The sequence below is a fragment of the Arachis stenosperma genome, chromosome 5 (assembly GCF_014773155.1).
Source record: "Arachis stenosperma cultivar V10309 chromosome 5, arast.V10309.gnm1.PFL2, whole genome shotgun sequence".
Taxonomy (NCBI): domain Eukaryota; kingdom Viridiplantae; phylum Streptophyta; class Magnoliopsida; order Fabales; family Fabaceae; genus Arachis; species Arachis stenosperma.
Window position 1 is genome coordinate 51,784,206 of NC_080381.1, and position 23,300 is coordinate 51,807,505.

Here is a 23,300-nt window from a genome sequence, read left to right on the forward strand (position 1 = left end):
TGCAGACTTCTGGTTTAGCGAAGATCCTTTATTCTCGGGACTCTGTTTTGGTTTATATGTCTTTCTTAAATACTTCTTTCTCCATTAAATAATACAAACTGTGATGACTCCTCTTAGAGCGAATTTTTGGAGAATATGTTTTCTGTATTTGTGTCCCTTTGGGATTCCTTGGGGTTTCCTTATTTTATTATATGTATATATTGCAATGCTCGGATCGGTTATCTTCGCATCTGGATTTGAGTTTCTATATTCCCGTTTTTGACACTCTTCTGTATATATATAATCTTCCATTGGTTTATCCTTGTTCGTTACGTTATCGATCGAAGTGTTGCGCTTTCGAGTTACGAATTTTGTTTTACCCCTTTTTCTTAAAAAGGCTCCTAGTTATAATCATTTTTCACAATACTATTCGTACTAAATTTTTATTTTAGAGGTCGTAATACCTTGCCATCTCTGAATTATGACTTAAGCATAAGACTCTGTATGGTAAGGTGTTACATTGTGTGTCCACACACCTTCTGTTTTCCACTTCGTGTGCATACGCACACATGTCTGTGCATACACACAAGTGCTGGTTTGGGAAAAATATTGATTGCACTTTGACTTTAGCCCTAAGGCACTTCCGCCCCCTCAGTCCCTCTCTTCTCTTGCTTTTCCCCTATTTTTTTACTTAGTCTAGTTACTTTTAATTGCATTTTATTTTCATTTTTGTAATTATATTAGGTTTAGTTTAGTTGTTTGTCAATTAAATAAGTTGCAAGTGTTTTCTTGTTGTTGATTGGGTTGCTTTTTACTTGAATCTTGGCTTAATTTTTTATGAATATGTGCACTAAGCATTAAGTCCTTGTCTAATTGCCTGAATGAATTTTAAGTTTGATTCATATGTTGTAGCTACCATATGCATTAAACTATATCCTCGTTTGGAAACTTAATCATCAATTGTGCACCTTAGATGATCGTTGAGGTTATTTAAGATTGAATCTCATCAATGCATTTATACTTTGCTTTAAATTACTAGTACCTAGTGGGTTTGAATATTCATGTTTTAATTTCATCCTAGGAAAAATTATTTACAACTGCATTTTGAATTATGTGAATTGAGTTGAATTACTTGTTCATTATGATTTTCATATTGATTTAGTCGCATACCAGGTACTTGTTTCTTGTTAATGCTTTGCATTTGTTTGAGTGACTTGACTTGATTCTTATCAAGCTTATCACTTTTTGCAACAAGTACCTCTACCATGTGACTATTTCATTATGTTTCAAGATGAATAAGGAGTTTTCTTTTTATTATTGCATTGGTTATTGTTTATTGTGCTTCCATATCAATTTTGCGCTTTCACTTGCACAATTTTAATATCCAATATATCAAATATTCAATTCACTTTAGTTGTGGTTACCTAGGTTTGTTTGTGCCTTAACTCTTGCTTATTCTTTTCTTGCAACCTAGGCTACTTAATTGAGGAACACATGCTATTTCTTTTGATTGTGTGGTTACCGTTTTATTCAGCCAATGTGTGTGTGTTCTAAACCGTACGCACATTTAGAAAACACACATTGTCTTTGATCATACCACACACATATGAACTCTTCCACAATTTTTGTTTATTTATTTTATATAGCAGCCTGCACCCAAGTGCCCACTAGCTAAAGGTGGAGCTTCATAGTTCTTCACCCCCGGATTGTGTGCATGCACGGAAGACCGTGCAATGATTAAGTGCGGGGGAGGATCTGCAATTTTGGGACGTAAACATCTCTTTCCGAACACTTTGAAATATTTCTTGCTTTTATTATTATGTCTTTTCTAGATATTTGTTGATATTTCCCTTTTAGGGTGTTCCATTAATTAGATTTGAAAACTTATTTTTGAACTTGTTTGAAGTATTTTTCTTATGGAAAATAGAAAAGAGCTAGAACAAAACACCAAGTGAGATTTGAGCTTTAATGTGTGGTTGCACATTTTAAACCACAAAATTTTGTTCTTGTGTGCTATATCTTTCATGATTGTGATCTTCGATATGCTTGATTCTTTATGTCCTATATTTGGTGTTTTGAATGCATTTAATATGATTGAGGCCATTTTTAAAATCAAAACTCACTAACCCATATGGCCATACCCTTATATCTATCATTTTAACCTACTTTTGAGCCTTTAAATTTCCCTTTTGTTCTAATTCTAAGAACATCATTCTCTCTAAGCGAAAAAACATGAACGTCCATGAATTGTATCTTTGATTAGCTTGGGTTGAGGAATGTGTGTTAATCAAGTGTGGGGGGATTTTTGGAGACACACGGGTAGTTAGTTTACTTTGAGTATTCATTGAGAAATTTTGAAAGAATGGGTAAACGCTCATGCATTCATTACTTAAAACATATACATCTTTTTTTTGTGACAAAAGAAAAATTTTGGTGTATATACCATTGCTTAAAAAAAGAGAAGAAAAAGAAAAGAAAAGAAAAGAAATGATAATAATAATGTAAATAAAGAATGCATATGTGGTTAAATTAGAAAGAAGATGCATGAGTGAATGTGACAAAGGAGATGACTGGGAAGTTAGGTTATTTTCTTTGGTGTAAATGGGTAAATATAGGATTAGGTGGGACACTTGAGCTAATCAAAGATTCAATTCCCTAGTCCACTTAACCATATTAATCCTATCCTTACCCTAACCCCATTACAACTCTCGAAAGATCTCATGATATTTGCATTCATGCAACAAGTATTTGTTGATTGTTAGATGACTAGCAAATTGGTACAGAATTTATAACTCACAAACTAACCGGCAAGTGCACCGGATCGTACCAAGTAGTACCTCAAGTGAATGAGGGTTAATCTCACGAGGATTGATGGACTAAGCAACAATGGTTGATTAATTTACTTAGTTAGACAAGCAGAAAATGGTGTTTTGAAGGCTCAAAAGTATTAACAGTAAATTCAGAATATTAGAAAGCAAGCAGTAAACAAGTTGGGAATAATATATGGAGAAACAGTTAAGGCTTCAAAGTTATCTATTTTTCAGATTGACTTTTCTTACTAACTATTTTAATCATGCAAGATTTAATTCATGGAAAACTATAGGTGACTAAACCCTAATTCCTTAGACCTTTTTAGTCTCCTCTAAAATTCATCAACCGCCAATTCTTTGGTCACTTGATTCCAATTAGAGGGTGAAGTTCAATTCTATTTATATGCCATAGAAATCCTAATTACCCAAATATAAGAGGAATATATGTCACGTATCCCGTTAAGTCCAGATAATTAGAAATTTAGGAGAATATGTTTTCAAGCTGTTGTTCAAGTAAAGAGCTTTTCAAAGTTATACAAGAACTCAATTAGAAAGAGGGTCATACTTCCGTTCCACCCAAATTCATAAAATAAAGAACGAAAACAATTCTTGAATTATAAATTAGTACATGAATTAAAATAGAAAAAAATAGAATCAATCCATACAATAGATAGAGCTCCTAACCTTAACAGTGGAGGTTTAGTTGCTCAAGGTTCAGAGTGAAAACTAGGATTCTGGTAAACTGTAAATTTCGAATGAGATGGAATCATCCCCAGAAGAGAAGTTTCTTTTCTCTTTTATATCTAATCCTAATTAATTTAAAATCTATTTTCTAAAACTAAAATAATATCTTTTCTGTTTTAAAATATAAATTAAATTTTTAATTCAGTATTAATTAAACAATTCGCGCGTTTTCAACTGATGAATGGGAACCACTTGCTTCGTAGGAAGGCACGCCTAACGTGGCTTGACATTGCGCCTTACTTGAAGGGTGCAGTGAGGAATGGCTATCCAAGCTCATGTGTTGCGCCTAACTCAAGGATACCTTGCGCCTTAGTTGAACTTGGCCGTATGGTTTTTAGTTCACTTGAATGATTCTGTGCCTTACTTGGAGAATTCGTGTGCCTTACTTGAAGTGTCACGCCTATGGTTGTGTGTTGTTGTTGTTGTCTTACGCCTAACTTGAGAATCTCAAGTTAGCCCAGCCTTGGCCAAATTGGTGGGAGAGAAGTGTGAACTATTATATGTTGGAAATCTCTGGAAGTTGGCTTTCCATTGCCACTAAAATCATGTCCATTGGATCTCTGTAGCCCGAGTTATTCAGGTTTGAGTGCAGAAAGGTCAGGGTTGACAGCATCATTCGCCTTCTTCTCTTTTTCTGTGAAAACTCCATCAAATTCAGCCAAATGCTACCTAAAATAAACAGAATTGCACACAACTTAAAATAACATCCATAGTGGCTAAAAGATAATTAATTCTTGATTAAACTCAACAAATTAAATGCAAATTCACTAGAAAAAGATAGGAAAGATGATCACGCATCACAACACCAAACTTGAATTGTTGCTTATCCTCAAGCAACCAAAACTAACGTAAACTTAGGATGTCAATTTGCATTAGTGTGAGAGTTCAATTAAGCTCATGTCTCTTCTTGAAGTGGGGTTTACAACTGCAATCCTGAATAGTTTTGGCATCTCACTCTCTTTTGAATCTAAAGGATGTAACTGTCATTCGGAATTAGAATCCGGAGAATATTATGAATTCTCTACTCTTTTATACTTCAGTTTAATCCTTGAATAAAGCAATTCCCTTTTTATTCTCTTTTCTTTGGTGCTTTGTACCTTGAGCCTAGTCGTGACTTTAAATATTTTGTCTCAAGCTTCATGGTGCGCGAAATTGTGAACAATACTTTTCACAACTCTCATAATCCCTGGTCATGAACTCCAAAAACTTGGTGGTTCAATTCCATGGCATTACACAACTTCGCACAACTAACCAGCAAGTGCACTGGGTCGTCCAAGTAATACCTTACGTGAGTAAGGGTCGATCCCACGGAGATTGTTAGCATTGAAGCAAGCTATGGTCATCTTGTAAATCTTAGTCAGGCAAACTCAAATGTATATGATGATGAACGAAAATAATATAAAGATAAAGATAGTGATACTTATGTATATCATTGGTGTAAGAGCTTCAGACAAGTGTATGAAGATGCCTTCCCTTCCGTCTCTCTGCTTTCCTACTGCCTTCATCCAATCCTTCTTACTCCTTTCCATGGCAAGCTCGTGTAGGGTTTCACTGTTGTCAGCAGCTACCTCCCATCCGCGCAGTGAAAGCTAATGCACGCACTCTGTCACAGTACTGCCAATCACCGGTTTGGTTCCCTCCCCTACCGGAATAGAATCACTCTTTTGCGTCTGTCACTAACGCCCAGTAGGTTACAGGTTTGAAGCACGTCACAGTCATTCAGTCATTGAATCCTACTCAGAATACCACAGACAAGGTTAGACCTTCCGGATTCTCTTGAATGCCGCCATCAGTTCTTGCCTATACCACGAAGACTCTGATCTCATGGAATGGCTGGCTCGTTTGTCAGGCGAGCACTCGGTTGTCAGGCGATCAACCATGCATCGTGCAATTAGGAATCCAAGAGATATTCACTAAGCCTCAGATGCTTGTAGAACAAGAATGGTTGTCAGTCACCTTGTTCATGGGGTGAGAATGGTGATGGGCGTCAATCATCACCTTCATCATGTTGAAGAACAAGTGATATCTTGGTAAAAGAACAAGCGGAATTGAATGGAAGAACAATAGTAATTGCATTAATACTCGAGGTACAGCAGAGCTCCACACCTTAATCTATGGTGTGTAGAAACTCCACCGTTGAAAATACATAAGAACAAGGTCTAGGCATGGCCGAATGGCCAGCCTCCCAAAGAGGGTTCAATCATAAAAACATGATCAAAAGGCTCTCCCTAATACAATAGTAAAAGGTCCTACTTATAGAAAACTAGTACATAGATGAGTAAATGACATAAAAATCCACTTCCGGGCCCACTTGGTGTGTGCTTGGGCTGAGCAATGAAGCAATTTCGTGTAGAGACTCTCCTTGGAGTTAAACGCCAGCTTTAGTGCCAGTTTGGGCGTTTAACTCCCAATTAGGTGCCAGTTCCGGCGTTTAACGCTGGAATTTCTTGAGGTGACTTTGAACGCCGGTTTGGGCCATCAAATCTTGGGCAAAGTATGGACTATTATATTGCTGGAAAGCCCAGGATGTCTACTTTCCAACGCCGTTGAGAACGCGCCAATTGGGCTTCTGTAGCTCCAGAAAATCCACTTCGAGTGCAGGGAGGTCAGAATCCAACAGCATCTGCAGTCCTTTTGAGTCTCTGGATCAGATTTTTGCTCAGGTCCCTCAATTTCAGCCAGAAAATACCTGAAATCACAGAAAAACACACAAACCCATAGTAAAGTCCAGAAAAGTGAATTTTAACTAAAAACTAATAAAAATATACTAAAAACTAACTAAAGGATACTAAAAACATACTAAAAACAGTGCCAAAAAGCATACAAATTATCCGCTCATCACAACACCAAACTTAAATTGTTGCTTGTCCCCAAGCAACTGAAAATCAAATAAGATAAAAGGAAGAGAATATGCAATGAACTCCAAAAACATCTATGAAGATCAGTATTAATTAGATGAGCGGGGCTTTTAACTTTTTGTCTTTGAATAGTTTTGGCATCTCACTCTATCCCTTGTAATTCAGAATGATTGGCTTCTTTAGGAACTTAGAATCCAGATAGTGTTTATTGATTCTCCTAGTTAAGTATGATGATTCTTGAACACAGCTACTTATTGAGTCTTGGCTGTGGCCCAAAGCACTCTGTCTTCCAGTATTACCACCGGATACATACATGCCACAGACACATAATTGGGTGAACCTTTTCAGATTGTGACTCAGCTTTGCTAAAGTCCCCAATTAGAGGTGTCCAGGGTTCTTAAGCACACTCTTATTTGCCTTGGATCACAACTTTATTTCTTTCTTTCTCTTCTTTTTTTTTTCTTTTCGTTTTTTTTTCTCTCTTTTTTTTTTGTATTCACTGCTTTTTCTTGCTTCAAGAATCATTTTTAATGATTTTTCAGATCCTCAGTAACATGTCTCCTTTTTCATCATTCTTTCAAGAGCCAACATTCATGAACCACAAGTTCAAAAGACATATGCACTGTTCAAGCATACATTCAAAGAACAAAAGTGTTGCCACCACATCAAAATAATTAAACTATTATAAAATTCAGAATTCATGCAATTCTTTCCTTTTCAATTAAGCACGTTTTTATTCAAGAAAGGTGATGGATTCATAGGACATTCATAACTTTAAGGCATAGACACTAAGACACTAATGATCATAAAACACAAACATAGATAATCATAAGCACTAAAATTCGAAAAACAGAAGAATAAAGAACAAGGAAATCAAGGAATGGGTCCACCTTAGTGATGGCGGCTCTTCCTTCCTCTTGAAGGTCCTATGGAGTGCTTGAGCTCCTCAATGTCTCTTCCTTGTCTTTGTTGCTCCTCTCTCATGATTCTTTGATCTTCTCTTATTTCATGGAGGAGAATGGAGTGTTCTTGGTGCTCCACCCTTAGTTGTCCCATGTTGGAACTTAATTCTCCTAGGGAGGTGTTTAGTTGCTCCCAATAGTCTTGTGGAGGAAAGTGCATCCCTTGAGGTATCTCAGGGATCTCATGATGAGAGGGGTCTCTTGTGTGCTCCATCCTTTTCTTGGTAATGGGCTTATCCTCATCAATGGTGATGTCTCCCTCTATGTCAACTCCAACTGAATAACAGAGGTGACAGATGAGATGAGGAAAGGCTAACCTTGCCAAAGTGGAGGTCTTGTCCGCCACCTTGTAGAGTTCTTGGGCTATAACCTCATGAACTTCTATTTCTTCTCCAATCATGATGCTATGGATCATGATGGCCCGGTCTATGGTAACTTCGGACCGGTTGCTAGTGGGAATGATTGAGCGTTGTATGAACTCTAACCATCCTCTAGCCACGGGCTTGAGGTCATGCCTTCTCAATTGAACCGGCTTTCCTCTTGAATCTTGCTTCCATTGTGCGCCCTCTTCACATATGGTTGTGAGGACTTGGTCCAACCTTTGATCAAAGTTGACCCTTCTAGTGTAAGGATGCTCATCTCCTTGCATCATAGGCAAGTTGAACGCCACCCTCACACTCTCCGGACTAAAATCCAAGTATTTCCCCCGAACCATAGTGAGATAATTCTTGGGATTCGGGTTCACACTTTGGTCATGGTTCTTGGTGATCCATGCATTGGCATAGAACTCTTGAACCATCAAGATTCTGACTTGTTGAATGGGGTTGGTGAGTACTTCCCAACCTCTTCTTCGGATCTCATGGCGAATCTCCGGATATTCACCCTTTTTGAGTGAAAAGGGGACTTCGGGGATCACCTTCTTCAAGGCCACAACTTCATAGAAGTGGACTTGATGCACCCTTGAGAGGAATCTATCCATCTCCCATGACTCGGAGGTGGAAGCTTTTGCCTTCCCTTTCCTCTTTTTAGAGGTTTCTCCGGCCTTGGATGCCATAAATGGTTATGAAAAAGCAACGCTTTTACCACACCAAACTTAAAATGTTTGCTCGTCCTCGAGCAAAAGAAGAAAGAAGAGAGTAGAAGAAGAAGAAATGAGGAAGAGGGGGGTGATGGTTCGGCCATGGAGGGTGGGTTTGGGAGGGAAAGTGGTTTGAATTTGAAGGGTGAGGTTGGTGGGGATTTATGAAGGATGGATGTGAGTGGTGAAGAGAAAGATGGGATTTGATAGGTGAATGGTTTTTGGGGAAGAGGTATTGAGGTGATTGGTGAGTGGGGGAAGAAGAGAGAGAGTGATGGTGGGGTCCTGTGGGGTCCACAGATCCTGTGGTGTCAAGGAAAAGTCATCCCTGCACCAAATGTTGCTCAAAATCACGTTTTGAGCTGTTTCTGGCGTTAAACGCCGGGCTGGTGCCCATTCCTGGCGTTTAACGCCAGGTTGTTGCCCTTTACTGGCGTTTAACGCCAGTCTGGTGCCCCTTTCTGGCGTTAAACGCCCAGAATGGTGCCAGACTGGGCGTTAAACGCCCAAATGCTAGGCTTACTGGCGTTTAAACGCCAGCAGCTTCTTCCTCCAGGGTGTGCTGTTTTTCTTCCTGTTTTTCATTCTGTTTTTGCTTTTTTTATTGTTTTTGTGACTTCTTATGATCATCAACCTACAAAAAAGATAAAATAACAAAAGAAAATAGTTAACTATAAAATATTGGGTTACCTCCCAACAAGCGCTTCTTTAATGTCATTAGCTTGACAGAGGACTCTCATGGAGCCTCAGAGATACTCAGAACCGTGTTGGAACCTCCCAACACCAAACTTAGAGTTTGAATGTGGGGGTTCAACACCAAACTTAGAGTTTGGTTGTGGCCTCCCAACACCAAACTTAGAGTTTGACTGTGGGGGCTCTGCTTGGCTCTGTTTTGAGAGAAGCTCTTCATGCTTCCTCTCCATGATGATAGAGGGATGTCCTTGGGCCTTAAACACCAAGGATTCTCCATTCACTTGAATGATCAACTCTCCTCTATCAACATCAATCACAGCCTTTGCTGTGGCTAGGAAGGGTCTGCCAAGGATGATGGATTCATCCATGCACTGCCCAGTCTCTAGGACTATGAAATCAGTAGGGATGTAATGGTCTTCAATCTTCACCAAAACATTCTCTACAAGTCCATGAGCTTGTTTTCTTGAATTGTCTGCCATCTCTAATGAGATTCTTGCAGCTTGCACCTCAAAGGTCCCTAATTTCTCCATTACAGAGAGGGGCATGAGGTTTACACTTGACCCTAAGTCACACAAGGCCTTCTTGAAGGTCATGGTGCCTATGGTACAAGGTATAGAAAACTTCCCAGGATCCTGTCTCTTTTGAGGCAGTTTCTGCCTAGACAAGTCATCCAGTTCTTTGGTGAGCAAAGGAGGTTCATTCTCCCAAGTCTCATTTCCAAATAACTTGTCATTTAGCTTCATGATTGCTCCAAGGTATTTAGCAACTTGCTCTTCAGTGACATACTCATCCTCTTCAGAGGAAGAATACTCATCAGAGCTCATGAATGGCAGAAGTAAGTCCAATGGAATCTCTATGGTCTCATTTTGAGCCTCAGATTCCCATTGTTCCTCATTGAGGAACTCAGAGGAGATTGGTACACGCCCACTGAGGTCTTCCTCAGTGGCGTCCTCCTCCTCTCTTTCCTCTCCATATTCGGCCATGTCTATGGCTTTGCACTCTCCTTTTGGATTTTCTTCTGTATTACTTGGGAGAGTGCTAGGAGGGAGTTCAGTAACTTTCTTGCTCAGCTGACCCACTTGTCCTTCCAAATTTCTGATGGAGGACCTTGTTTCATTCATGAAACTTTGAGTGGTCTTTATTAGATCAGAGACCATTGTTGCTAAGTCAGAGGTATTCTGCTTAGAACTCTCTGTCTGTTGCTGAGAAGATGATGGAAAAGGCTTGCTATTTCTAAACCTGTTTCTTCCACCATTATTGTTATTGAAACCTTGTTGAGGTCTCTCTTGATTCTTCCATGAGAGATTGGGGTGATTTCTCCATGAAGAATTGTAGGTGTTTCCATAGGGTTCTCCTAGGTAATTCACCTCTTCCATTGAAGGGTTCTCAGGATCATAGGCTTCTTCCTCAGATGAAGCATCCTTAGTACTGTTTGGTGCATTTTGCATTCCAGACAGACTTTGAGAAATCAAATTGACTTGTTGAGTCAATATCTTGTTCTGAGCCAATATGGCATTCAGAATGTCAATCTCAAGAACTCCTTTCTTCTGACTAGTCCCATTGTTTACAGGATTCCTTTCAGAAGTGTACATGAATTGGTTATTTGCAACCATTTCAATCAATTCTTGAGCTTCTGCAGGCGTCTTCTTCAGATGAAGAGATCCTCCAGCAGAGCTATCCAAAGACATCTTGGATAGTTCAGAGAGACCATCATAGAAAATACCTATGATGCTCCATTCAGAAAGCATGTCAGAAGGACATTTTCTGATTAATTGTTTGTATCTTTCCCAAGCTTCATAGAGGGATTCTCCATCCTTCTGTCTGAAGGTTTGGACTTCCACTCTAAGCTTACTCCATCTTTGTGGTGGAAAGAACTTTGCCAAGAAGGCATTGACTAGCTTTTCCCAAGAGTCCAGGCTTTCTTTAGGTTGAGAGTCCAACCATATTCTAGCTCTGTCTCTTACAGCAAAAGGGAATAGCATCAGTCTATAGACCTCAGGGTCAACCCCATTAGTCTTGACTGTGTCACAGATTTGCAAGAATTCAGCTAAAAACTGATGAGGATCTTCCATTGGAAGTCCATGGAACTTGCAATTCTGTTGCATTAGAGAAACTAATTGAGGCTTAAGCTCAAAGTTGTTTGCTCCAATGGCAGGGATAGAGATGCTTCTCCCATAGAAATCAGGAGTAGGTGCAGTGAAGTCACCCAGCACCTTCCTTGCATTGTTGGCATTGTTGTTGTTTTCGGCTGCCATGGGTTCTTCTTCCTTGAAGAATTCGGTCAGGTCCTCTAAAGAGAGTTGTGTTTTGGCTTTTCTTAGCTTTCTCTTCAGGGTCCTCTCAGGTTCAGGATCAGCTTCAACAAGAATGCCTTTGTCTCTGCTCCTGCTCATATGAAAGAGAAGAGAAAAAGAAAATGTGGAATCCTCTATGTCACAGTATAGAGATTCCTTGAAGTGTCAGAGGAAAAGAGAAATAGAAAGAAGAAGGAGAAGAAGAATTCGAACTTTAATTAGATAAGGTTCGAATTGTGCATTTAGAAGGAGTGGTACTCCATAAATAGTAGGATGTGGGAAGGAGGGAAGAGAATTTTCGAAAATTCAATCAAAAGATTTTGAAAACATTTTGAAAATTTGATTGAAAATTTTCGAAAATTCAAAGTGAAAAAGAAATCAATTGATTTTTGAAAAAGATTTTGAAATTAGAAATAAAAAAGATTTGATTGAAAACTATTTTGAAAAAGATGAGGTTAAAAAGATTTGATTGAAAAGTTATGGTTTTAAAAAGATGTGATTGAGAAGATATGATTTGAAAACAATTTTAAAAGATATGATTTGAAAACAATTTGAAAAGATATGATTGTAAAAATTAATGACTTGCCTAACAAGAAAAGATATGATTCAAACATAAAACCTTTCTTAATAGAAAAGGCAAAAAATGTTCAATCAAATCATTAATTGTTAGTAAGTATCTTTGAAAAAGGAAAGAAATTGATTTTGAAAGCATTTGATTGAAAAGATATGATTTGAAAAAGATTTGGTTTTGAAAAACTTTGGAAACTTGAAAAAAAATTGATTTTGAAAACAAAATCTTCCCCCTAGCACCATCCTGGCGTTAAACGCCCAGAATGGTATACATTCTGGCGTTTAACGCCCAAAATGCTACCTCTTTGGGCGTTAAACGCCCAACCAGGTACCCTGGCTGGCGTTTAAACGCCAGTCTGCCTTCTTCACTGGGCATTTTTGAATGCTCAGCTTTTTCTGTATAATTCCTCTGCAGTATGTTCTGAATCTTCAATTCTTTGTATCATTGACTTGAAAAGACACAAATTAAAAATATTTTTTTGGTTTTTTAATAATCAAAATGCAACAAGAATCAAATAACAATGCATGCAAGACACCAAACTTAGCAGTTTGTGTGCTACTGACACTATATGAGACACATGAACACTCAAGTCAATAGAATTTAAAGATCAAAACAAGAAATATATGCATGGATTCGAAAAATATAACAAAAACATGCATTTGACACCAAACTTAAGATGAGACACTAGACTTAAGCAAGAAATATTTTTGGATTTTATGGTTTTGCAAATTTTTTTTTTGTATTTTTCGAAAATTAAGTGGAAAAAGATATCAAAATTCTTAATGAGAATTCCAGGAATCAGTGCAATGCTAGTCTAAGACTACGGTCCAGGAATTAGACATGGCTTCACAGCCAGCCAAGCTTTCAAAGAAAGCTTCGGTCCAAAACACTAGACATGACCAAAGGTTAGCCAAGCCTTAGCAGATCACTGCTCCAAAAGCAAGATTGATTAAAATCAACAAGCTCTTGTGGTGATAAGTTGAAACCTCGGTCCAATCAGATTAGACATGGCTTCTCAGCCAGCCAGATTTCAACAAATCATCATGAAACTCTAGAATTCTTCTTCAAGAATTTCGAAAAAAATAAATACCTAATCTAAGCAACAAGATGAACCGTCAGTTGTCCAAACTAGAACAATCCCAGGCATTGTTACCAAAAGCTTGCTCAAAACTTGAACAATCCCCGGCAACGGCGCCAAAAACTTGGTGCGCGAAATTGTGAACAATACTTTTCACAACTCTCATAATCCCTGGTCATGAACTCCAAAAACTTGGTGGTTCAATTCCATGGCATTACACAACTTCGGACAACTAACCAGCAAGTGCACTGGGTCGTCCAAGTAATACCTTACGTGAGTAAGGGTCGATCCCACGGAGATTGTTAGCATTGAAGCAAGCTATGGTCATCTTGTAAATCTTAGTCAGGCAAACTCAAATGTATATGATGATGAACGAAAATAATATAAAGATAAAGATAGTGATACTTATGTATATCATTGGTGTAAGAGCTTCAGACAAGTGTATGAAGATGCCTTCCCTTCCGTCTCTCTGCTTTCCTACTGCCTTCATCCAATCCTTCTTACTCCTTTCCATGGCAAGCTCGTGTAGGGTTTCACTGTTGTCAGCAGCTACCTCCCATCCGCGCAGTGAAAGCTAATGCACGCACTCTGTCACAGTACTGCCAATCACCGGTTTGGTTCCCTCCCCTACCGGAATAGAATCACTCTTTTGCGTCTGTCACTAACGCCCAGTAGGTTACAGGTTTGAAGCACGTCACAGTCATTCAGTCATTGAATCCTACTCAGAATACCACAGACAAGGTTAGACCTTCCGGATTCTCTTGAATGCCGCCATCAGTTCTTGCCTATACCACGAAGACTCTGATCTCACGGAATGGCTGGCTCGTTTGTCAGGCGAGCACTCGGTTGTCAGGCGATCAACCATGCATCGTGCAATTAGGAATCCAAGAGATATTCACTAAGCCTCAGATGCTTGTAGAACAAGAATGGTTGTCAGTCACCTTGTTCATGGGGTGAGAATGGTGATGGGCGTCAATCATCACCTTCATCATGTTGAAGAACAAGTGATATCTTGGTAAAAGAACAAGCGGAATTGAATGGAAGAACAATAGTAATTGCATTAATACTCGAGGTACAGCAGAGCTCCACACCTTAATCTATGGTGTGTAGAAACTCCACCGTTGAAAATACATAAGAACAAGGTCTAGGCATGGCCGAATGGCCAGCCTCCCAAAGAGGGTTCAATCATAAAAACATGATCAAAAGGCTCTCCCTAATACAATAGTAAAAGGTCCTACTTATAGAAAACTAGTACATAGATGAGTAAATGACATAAAAATCCACTTCCGGGCCCACTTGGTGTGTGCTTGGGCTGAGCAATGAAGCAATTTCGTGTAGAGACTCTCCTTGGAGTTAAACGCCAGCTTTAGTGCCAGTTTGGGTGTTTAACTCCCAATTAGGTGCCAGTTCCGGCGTTTAACGCTGGAATTTCTTGAGGTGACTTTGAACGCCGGTTTGGGCCATCATATCTTGGGCAAAGTATGGACTATTATATATTGCTGGAAAGCCCAGGATGTCTACTTTCCAACGCCGTTGAGAGCGCGCCAATTGGGCTTCTGTAGCTCCAGAAAATCCACTTCGAGTGCAGGGAGGTCAGAATCCAACAGCATCTGCAGTCCTTTTGAGTCTCTGGATCAGATTTTTGCTCAGGTCCCTCAATTTCAGCCAGAAAATACCTGAAATCACAGAAAAACACACAAACCCATAGTAAAGTCCAGAAAAGTGAATTTTAACTAAAAACTAATAAAAATATACTAAAAACTAACTAAAGGATACTAAAAATATACTAAAAACAGTGCCAAAAAGCATACAAATTATCCGCTCATCACTTCACTTGACACAAAAACACCACAAGCACTTAACTGGGGAACTCTCTGTAAGTTCTGAAATTTTTTTTCCAGTTACTCCCAGACAATGGTGCTCAAAGCCTTTAGCATACTCTGTTAAATGCATTTGATCTCGATTCTTAGTGCTCTGTATCAAGAATTACTTGACACATTCACACCACAAGCAAATGACTAGGGACACAACTCTTTGAGTTTTTAATCATGACTGACTTCCCTAGTTATTGATGCTCAGAGCCTTGGACCTTGTTTTTATTTTTCTCATGCTGTTTCTTTTTCTTCAAGGATTAAGCTTTTACTAACTTCAGAGAATTCATAATAGTTCTTTAAATTCTTGTTCCTTATACATCAATATCCTTTGATTCAAATTCAGATATGCACTGTTCATGTCATGCATTCAGAACCACAGATAATACTACAACATTTAAGTAAATAAGACTATTCTTTGTTATAAACTCTATTTCTCATGCAATACATTTTTTTCTTTTTCTTTTGAATTCAAGCTCAGTAAGTGATACATGAGACACTTTTTAGAACTAAAATCAAATAACATAATTAAAATAGCAAATCAAATTAGAACTTAAGAATTGAAATAACAAAGGATCATGCAGGAACTAAGACAAAACAACAGAAAATAGGAACATAACATAATAAGAACAAGGAGAAAATATAGAATGAAAGGAACTCAACCACCTCAGTTATCCTAGTGGCCGTCTCATTCTTCAGGTTGTGCTCCTCCGTGAAGATAATTCGTCTCCCTTTGGTGCCATTAAAATAAACAGAAAAACCACAAGTGAAGTGACAACACCAAACTTAAAAGTTTGCTTGTCTTCAAGCAAAGAAAATCTGAAAAAGAAGAGAGACATAAAGAATGCACGGAGGAGTAAACAAAAATTATTATAGAAAAAAAATAATAAAATGATAAGAGAGTTTAAAATTAATTAAAAAATATATTTATTTTATTTTTTTATTTTTTTGTATTTTATATATATAGTTATTTATATGTATATATTGGGGGGAGGGGGATTGATTATGGTGAGGATAGGGGCGCGCGCGCACACACACACACACACACACACATGGAAAGGGGGGTGGGGTTCATGGTAGGGTCTTGATTAGGAGAGTTATAGGATTGGGAATCATATATATAGGCTAGGAATAAGATATGGGGAAAGGAAAGATATGTTTCTGGAATAGGGAGATTCGGTTTGGAAGTATAGAAAGCAATGAAGTTGGCGCCTAACTTGGTGCCAATGGCGCCTAACTTTGCTTGGAAATCTGTCCTAGCGCTTAACTTTATTGCTGGGAAGTTAAGCGTGAGCTGTCCTAAATGGCATGCTTCTTCTGGCACCTAACTTCAACTTTTGGTGCACCTAACTTCAACTTTTGGTGCGCCCAACTTCAAGGCTCCCGAAAGGAATGCATTTTCAATGCCTCATGTGGCGCATAACTTGAGAAACCTCAAGTTAGGCGTCACCCCTCCAGAGAAAAATTCCACTTTATATGCATCACTGGTGCCTAACTTTAAGGGTGAAGTTAGGCACCACCCAATCCAAGCTCAGCTTCTCTAGGGTGTTCGAAACTCTGTCTTCAGGTACCTGTTTCTGTTCCAATTACTCTGCATGATCAAAGCATACGTAAAACAAAGGAAAAACAGTAAAACTCAACTAAAACTAAATAAATAACAAAATCAAACCAACAGAAATTAAACTAAAGGATAGGAAAATATCGGGTTGCCTCTCGACAAGTGCTTCTTTACCGTCATTAGCTTGATGGTCAGCTCCTCTAGGGAGGAGGATCATAGGGGCTCATCTCTTCACCCCTTCACTTTGAACTTCTTTCCCGTGTCTCCATAAAGTAGTTCCATATGCTCTAGAGAGAGGATTCGGTTTACTGTATAAGTCAACACTGGATTGCTAGTCAACACCACCTTCATTCCTGAGGAGAAACCTTCAGTGGGGATCTTTTTATTTCTCCATCCTCTGAATACTTTCTTTTTAGGACCCTCCTCCTTGGTGGATGATGCATTCTCGACACCAAACTTAGGTTTGATGTCAGGAGGAATTTTATTGATTGTCACTAAAGGAGGTTTGAGCTGCAGATTCTGCTGTGCATCATCAGGGGATTCTTGAAGATTTGGATTAATAAGCTCAGTCTGCATGCACCTTTCTTTTTCACCTACTGAATGTATATCTTTGAAGACATGAAAGATTAGTTACTCATCATTCACTCTAAGCACTAATTCACCCACTTCTACATCAATCAGAGCTCTTTCAGTGGCTAGAAATGGTCTTCCTAGAATTATAGAGGCATTCTCATCCTCCCCTGTGTCAAGAATCACAAAATCTGCTGGGAGGAAGAACTTACCCACTTTGACCAAGATATTCTCCACTAATCCGTATGTAGGCTACATAGATTTGTCTACCATCTGTAATGCTATCCTTGTGGGTTGTACCTCTTGGATTTGCAGCTTCTTCATCACAGACAAGGGCATTAAATTGATGCTTGCTCCCAAATCACATAATGCTTTCTCAAAGGTTGTGCTCCCAATGGTGCATGGAATTTGAAAGCTCCCTGGATCCGGCATCTTCCTTGGCAAGTTATTCTGAATGATGGCACTACATTCCTTAGTCAGGATCACTGTCTCGTCTCCCTTTAAAGGCTTCTTCTTTGACAACAGCTCCTTCATGAATTTGACATAGAGAGGCATTTGCTCCAAAACCTAAGCAAAAGAAATATTGATTTGCAACTTTCTGAAGACTTCCAAGAACTTTGAAAACTACTTGTCTTTGGTCTCCTTTTGAAGTCTTTGAGGATATGGCATTTTAGGCTTGTACTCAGGAGCCTTTGGCAATGTAGAATAAGTGTCAAGAGAGTCTGGAAATGGGTTGTCTGCACGCTTTGGAGGGACGTGCTCTACTTCTTCCTTCTTCTTCTCTGGAGCTTTTTTTTCAGCTGTCTCCTCATTAACTTGTACTTCCGTACTTGTCACTTGTCCACTTATCAAGGTGATAGCCTTGCATTCCTCTCTTGGATTTGGAATTGTGTTACCAGGAAGGCTATTAGTGGTCCTCTAATCAATTTCATTAGCTTTTGCAACTAATTGACCCATCTGAATCTTCAAGTTCTTGATTGATGCTCTGTTTTCCTGTCTAAAACTTGCCAATATTGCTTCCAAATCATTGTTCTGCTGGGGCTGAGAAGTTGCTTGCTGAGATGACTAAAATTGGTGGTTATTAAAATTATTCTATTGAAAACCACCCTGAGAATTATTATTAAAATTCTGTGGCCTCTGGGGTTGCTCTCTCCACCTAAAATTTGGGTGATTTCTCCACCCTTGATTGTAGGTCTTAGAATAGGGATCATTATTGGGATTTCTAGGAGCACTCCCAATGTAATTGACCTGTTCAGAAGAAGATTGAGCATAATCATAATTTTTATGTTGCATAAAATTACCTGTCATGTCATAAGGGACCTATTGATGTGCATTCTGAGTGTTGACAGCTGAAATTTGCATTCCACTCAACTGTTGAGTAATTAGATTTAGTTGCTGAGTGAAAAGCTTGTTCTGAGTAAGAATGGCATCAACAACTTTCACTTCCAAAACACCTCTCTTCTGAGGAATCTCAGAGTTCACAGGATTCCTATTAGATGAGTATAAATATTGGTTGCGAGCAACCAACTCAATAAGCTCAATAGTTTCTTCCGATGTCTTCTTCATGTGCAATGAACCACCTACAGAATTATCTAAGCACATCTTGGACATTTCACCCAAGCCTTCATAAAAGATATCTAGTTGGGTCCATTTAGAGAACATGTCCGGAGGGCATTGCCTAGTCAGCAACTTGTACCTCTCCCAAGCTTCATAGAGGGTCTCACCATCCTTCTATCTGAAAGTCTGAACCTCCACCCCAAGCTTAGTCAGCTTCTTTGGTGGGAAAAATTTAGTACGAAACCCAGTGTCAATCTTATCCCAAGTATCCAAACTCTCCTTGGGTTAAGAATCTAACCACAGCTTTGCACTGTCCTTCAAGGTAAATGGGAAGAGCATGAGTTTGTACACCTTAGAATTCCCTCCATTAGTTTTCACAGTATCACAAATTCGCAGAAAATTAGAGATAAACTGATTGGGATCTTCCTGAGGGAGTCCATGATATTGACAGTTTTATTGCACCAAAGTGACTAGCTGTGGCTTCAGTTCAAAGTTGTTTGCAGCTATAGAAGGCACCACAATACTTTTTCCATAAAGATCTGCAGTAGGAGCAGTGTATGAGCCAAGCACTCTTTTAAGTTGCTCATTCCCAACTGGATTTGCCACATTGACATTAGTAGCATTATTATGATCCATAGTGGACTCTACAGCCTTGTAAAATCTTGCTTGTTGCAAATGTTGCCTGAAAGTCTTTTCGGGTTCAGGATCAAAATCTAAAAGAGGTTCCTTATCTCTGTTCCTGCTCATAAACAAACAAAAAACAAGAAAAGATGGAAATCTCTACGTCAGAGTGCAGAAAATTCCCAGTGAGATAACTTTTGTAAAAGAAATAAAATAAAACAACTAAATAATTAAAGCTGAAAAATTTCAAAATTATAAATAAAAATAAACAGAAATTTAAAATAAAAATAACTAGGGGACACCAAACTTAATTTCAGAAATAAAAAAAAAATATATGATAAAAAGGAAAATAAAAAAAGAGGAATGCCGTAAGTTTTAAAAAAAATCAAAAGAAAAAAAATAAAACCAAAGAGGGGACAGGGGAATGGGAAATGAAAAATAAGGAAAAATAAAGGAAAAGAAAAAATGAGAATTAAAAATTAATAATACTAAAATAAAATTAATTAAAAAAAATGATCTAATCTAAGCAATCAAACAATTGATAGTTGTTAATCATAGTCAATCTTCGGCAATGGCGCCAAAAACTTGGTGCGGTATTTATAACCCACAAACTAACCGGCAAGTGCATCGGGTCGTACCAAGTAGTACCTCAAGTGAATGAGGGTCGATCCCACAAGGATTGATGGACTAAGCAACAATGGTTGATTAATTTACTTAGTTAGACAAGCAGAAAATGGTGTTTTGAAGGTTCAAAATAATTAACAGTAAGTTCAGAATATTAGAAAGTAAGCAGTAAACAAGTTGGGAATAATATATGGAGAAACAGTTAAGGCTTCAGAGTTATCTATTTTCCGAATTGACTTTTCTTACTAACTATTTTAATCATACAAGATTTAATTCATGGCAAACTATAGGCGATTAAACCCTAATTCCTTAGACCTTTTTAGTCTCCTCTAAAATTCATCAACCGCCAATTCCTTGGTCACTTGATTCCAATTAGAGGGTGAAGTTCAATTCTAGTTATATGCCACAAAAATCCTAATTACCCAAATATAAGAGGATTATATGTTACGTATCCCGTTAAGTCCAGATAATTAGAAATTTAGGAGAGTAAGTTTTCAAGCTGTTGTTCAAGTAAAGAGCTTTTCCAAGTTATACAAGAACTAAATTAGAAAGAGGGTCATACTTCCGTTCCACCCAAATTCATAAAAAAAGAACGAAAATAATTCTTGAATTATAAATCAGTACATGAATTAAAATAGAAAAACAATAGAATCAATCAATACAATAGATAGAGCTCCTAACCTTAATAGTGGAGGTTTAGTTGCTCATGGTTCAGAGTGAAAACTAGGATTCTGGTAAACTGTAAATTTCGAATGAGGTGGAATCATCCCCAGAAGAGAAGTTTCTTTTCTCTTTTATATCTAATCCTAATTAATTTAAAATCTATTTTCTAAAGCTAAAATAATATCTTTTCCTATTTTAAAATAAAAATTAAAGTTTTAATTTAGAGTTAATTAAATAATCCGCGCGTTTTCAACTGATGAATGGGGACCACTTGCTTCGTTGGAAGGCACGCCTAACTTGGCTTGACATTGCGCCTTACTTGAAGGGTGCAGTGAGGAATGACTATCCAAGCTCATGTGTTGCGCCTAACTCAAGGATACCTTGCGCCTTAGTTGAACATGGCCGCATGGTTTTTAGTTAACTTGAATGATTCTGCACCTTACTTGGAGAATTCGTGTGCCTTACTTGAAGTTTCAAGCCTATGGTTGAGTGTTGTTGTTGTTGTCTTGCGCCTAATGATGAGCGGATATTTTATACGCTTTTTGGGGGTAATTTCATGTAGATTTTAGTATGTTTTAATTAGTTTTTAGTAGAATATTATTAAGTTTTAGGAAAAAATCATATTTCTGGACTTTACTATGAGTTTGTGTGTTTTTCTATGATTTCAGGTATTTTCTGGCTGAAATTGAGGGAGCTGAGCAAAAATCTGAGTTAGGCTGAAAAAGGACTGCTGATGCTGTTGGATCCTGACCTCCTTGCACTCGGAATGGATTTTTTGGAGCTACAGGAGTCCAATTGACGCGCTCTCAATTGGGTTGGAAATTAGACATCCAGGGCTTTCCAGCAATATATAATAGTTCATACTTTGCGCGAAGATAAATAACGTAAATTGGCGTTCAACGCCAGTTTCATGCTGCTGTCTGGCATCCAGCGCCAGAAACAGGTTACAAGTTGGAGTTCAGCACCCAAAACACGTTACAACCTGGCGTTCAACTCCAGAAACAGCCCAAGCACGTGAGAGGCTTAAGTCTCAGCCCCGGCACACACCAAGTGGGCCCCAGAAGTGGATTTCTGCACCAATTATCTTAGTTTACTCATATTTTGTAAACCTAGGTTATTAGTTTACTATTTAAAACAACTTTTAGAGATTTATTTTGCATCTCATGACGTCAATAGAACTGGATTTTATATTCCTTGGCAGCATGAGTCTCTAAACTCCATTGTCGGGGGGTGAGGAGCTCTGCAGCTTCTCGATGAATTAATGCAATTGTTTCTGTTTCTCCTTTCAAACATGCGTGTTCCTATCTAAGATATTCATTTGCGCTTAATTATGGAGAAGGTGATGATCCGTGACACTCATCACCTTCCTCAATCCATGAACGTGTGCCTGACAAACACCTCCGTTCTACATTAGATTGAATGAGTATCTCTTAGCTTCCTTAATCAGAATCTTCATGGTATAAGCTAAAACTGATGGCGGCCACTCATGAGGATCCGGAAAGTCTAAACCTTGTCTGTGGTATTTCGAGTAGGATTCAAGGATTGAATGGCTGTGACGAGCTTCAAACTCGCGATTGCTGGGCGTGATGACAAACGCAAAAGGATCAATGGATCCTATTCCAACATGATCGAGAACCAACAGCTGATTAGCCATGCTGTGACAGAGCATCTGGACCGTTTTCACTGAGAGGATGGGAGGTAGCCACTGACAATGGTGATTCCCTACATACAGCTTGCCATGGAAGGAGCCTTGCATTTATGAAAATGAGTAAGCATTATGTTGCAGGGATTCAGAGGACAAAGCATCTCCAAAAACCCCAACATATTCTCCATTACTGCACAACAAGTAACTATTTCACACTCTTTTATTTTTCTAATAATTCCAACTGATAATTTTAATTGATATCCTGACTAAGAATAATAAAATAAACATAGCCTGCTTCAAACCAATAATCTCCGTGGGATCGACCCTTACTCACGTAAGGTATTACTTGGACGACCCAGTGCACTTGCTGGTTAGTTGTGCGAATTGTCAAAGAGTGAGATTGCATTTCGTGCACCAAATTTTTAGCGCCGTTGCCGGGGATTATTCGAGTTTGAACAACTAAAGGTTTATTTTGTTGCTTAGATTAGGAATAATTTATTTTTGTTGTTATAGAGTCATTAAATTCTGAGTCCTTTATTCCCTTTTCAAAAATTTTTCAAAAATATTATTTTTCTTTATCAATTTCTAATTTTTTTCGTGAGTTTAGTGTCTTGTTCTAAGTTTGGTGTCAATTGCATATCTTGTATTTTCCTTTAAATTTTCGAATTAGTGTTCTTTGTTTTTCCTTGATCTTCAAATTGTTCTTGTCAATTTTCTTGTTAGATCTTTGGTTTGTCTTGTTCTGTGTCTTTTCTTGTTTTTCTTGTGCTTTTTTAAAACATTAGTTTTCAAAAAATTTTATTCTTATCTATAAAGATAATACATCTTTAAAACACGTTACATTTTTAGCTCAGTTGGCTAGAGCGTTGGCTTATGTTCTTGGCAATTGGGTATCTTCTTTTTAAAATCTTTTTCAAAAATAATTTTTCTTGATTTAATCTTGTGCCAAACTTTAAGTTTGGTGTTTTCTTGTTGATCTTTCTTTAATTTTCGAAAATTTATCTTGGTTTTCTAAAAATTTTAAGTTTTGTGTTCTTTCTTTTGTTCTTGGTGTTCTTGTGAATCTTCAAGGTGTTCTTGAGTCTTTCTTGTGTTTTGATCATAAAATTTTTAAGTTTAGTGTT

The 23,300-nt window shown here is 38.1% G+C and overlaps 2 non-coding genes across 2 annotated transcripts; both read left to right on the top strand.

The window, feature by feature from the left end:
• The first annotated feature begins 10,866 nt into the window (after positions 1 to 10,866).
• On the top strand, positions 10,867 to 10,974 carry LOC130984743 (small nucleolar RNA R71). Its single transcript, XR_009088656.1, has one exon. It is a non-coding gene; the product is annotated as a small nucleolar RNA R71 (small nucleolar RNA).
• A 7,749-nt stretch (positions 10,975 to 18,723) lies between these two features.
• Positions 18,724 to 18,830, top strand: LOC130983364 (small nucleolar RNA R71). Its single transcript, XR_009087360.1, has one exon. It is a non-coding gene; the product is annotated as a small nucleolar RNA R71 (small nucleolar RNA).
• Positions 18,831 to 23,300: the final 4,470 nt, after the last annotated feature.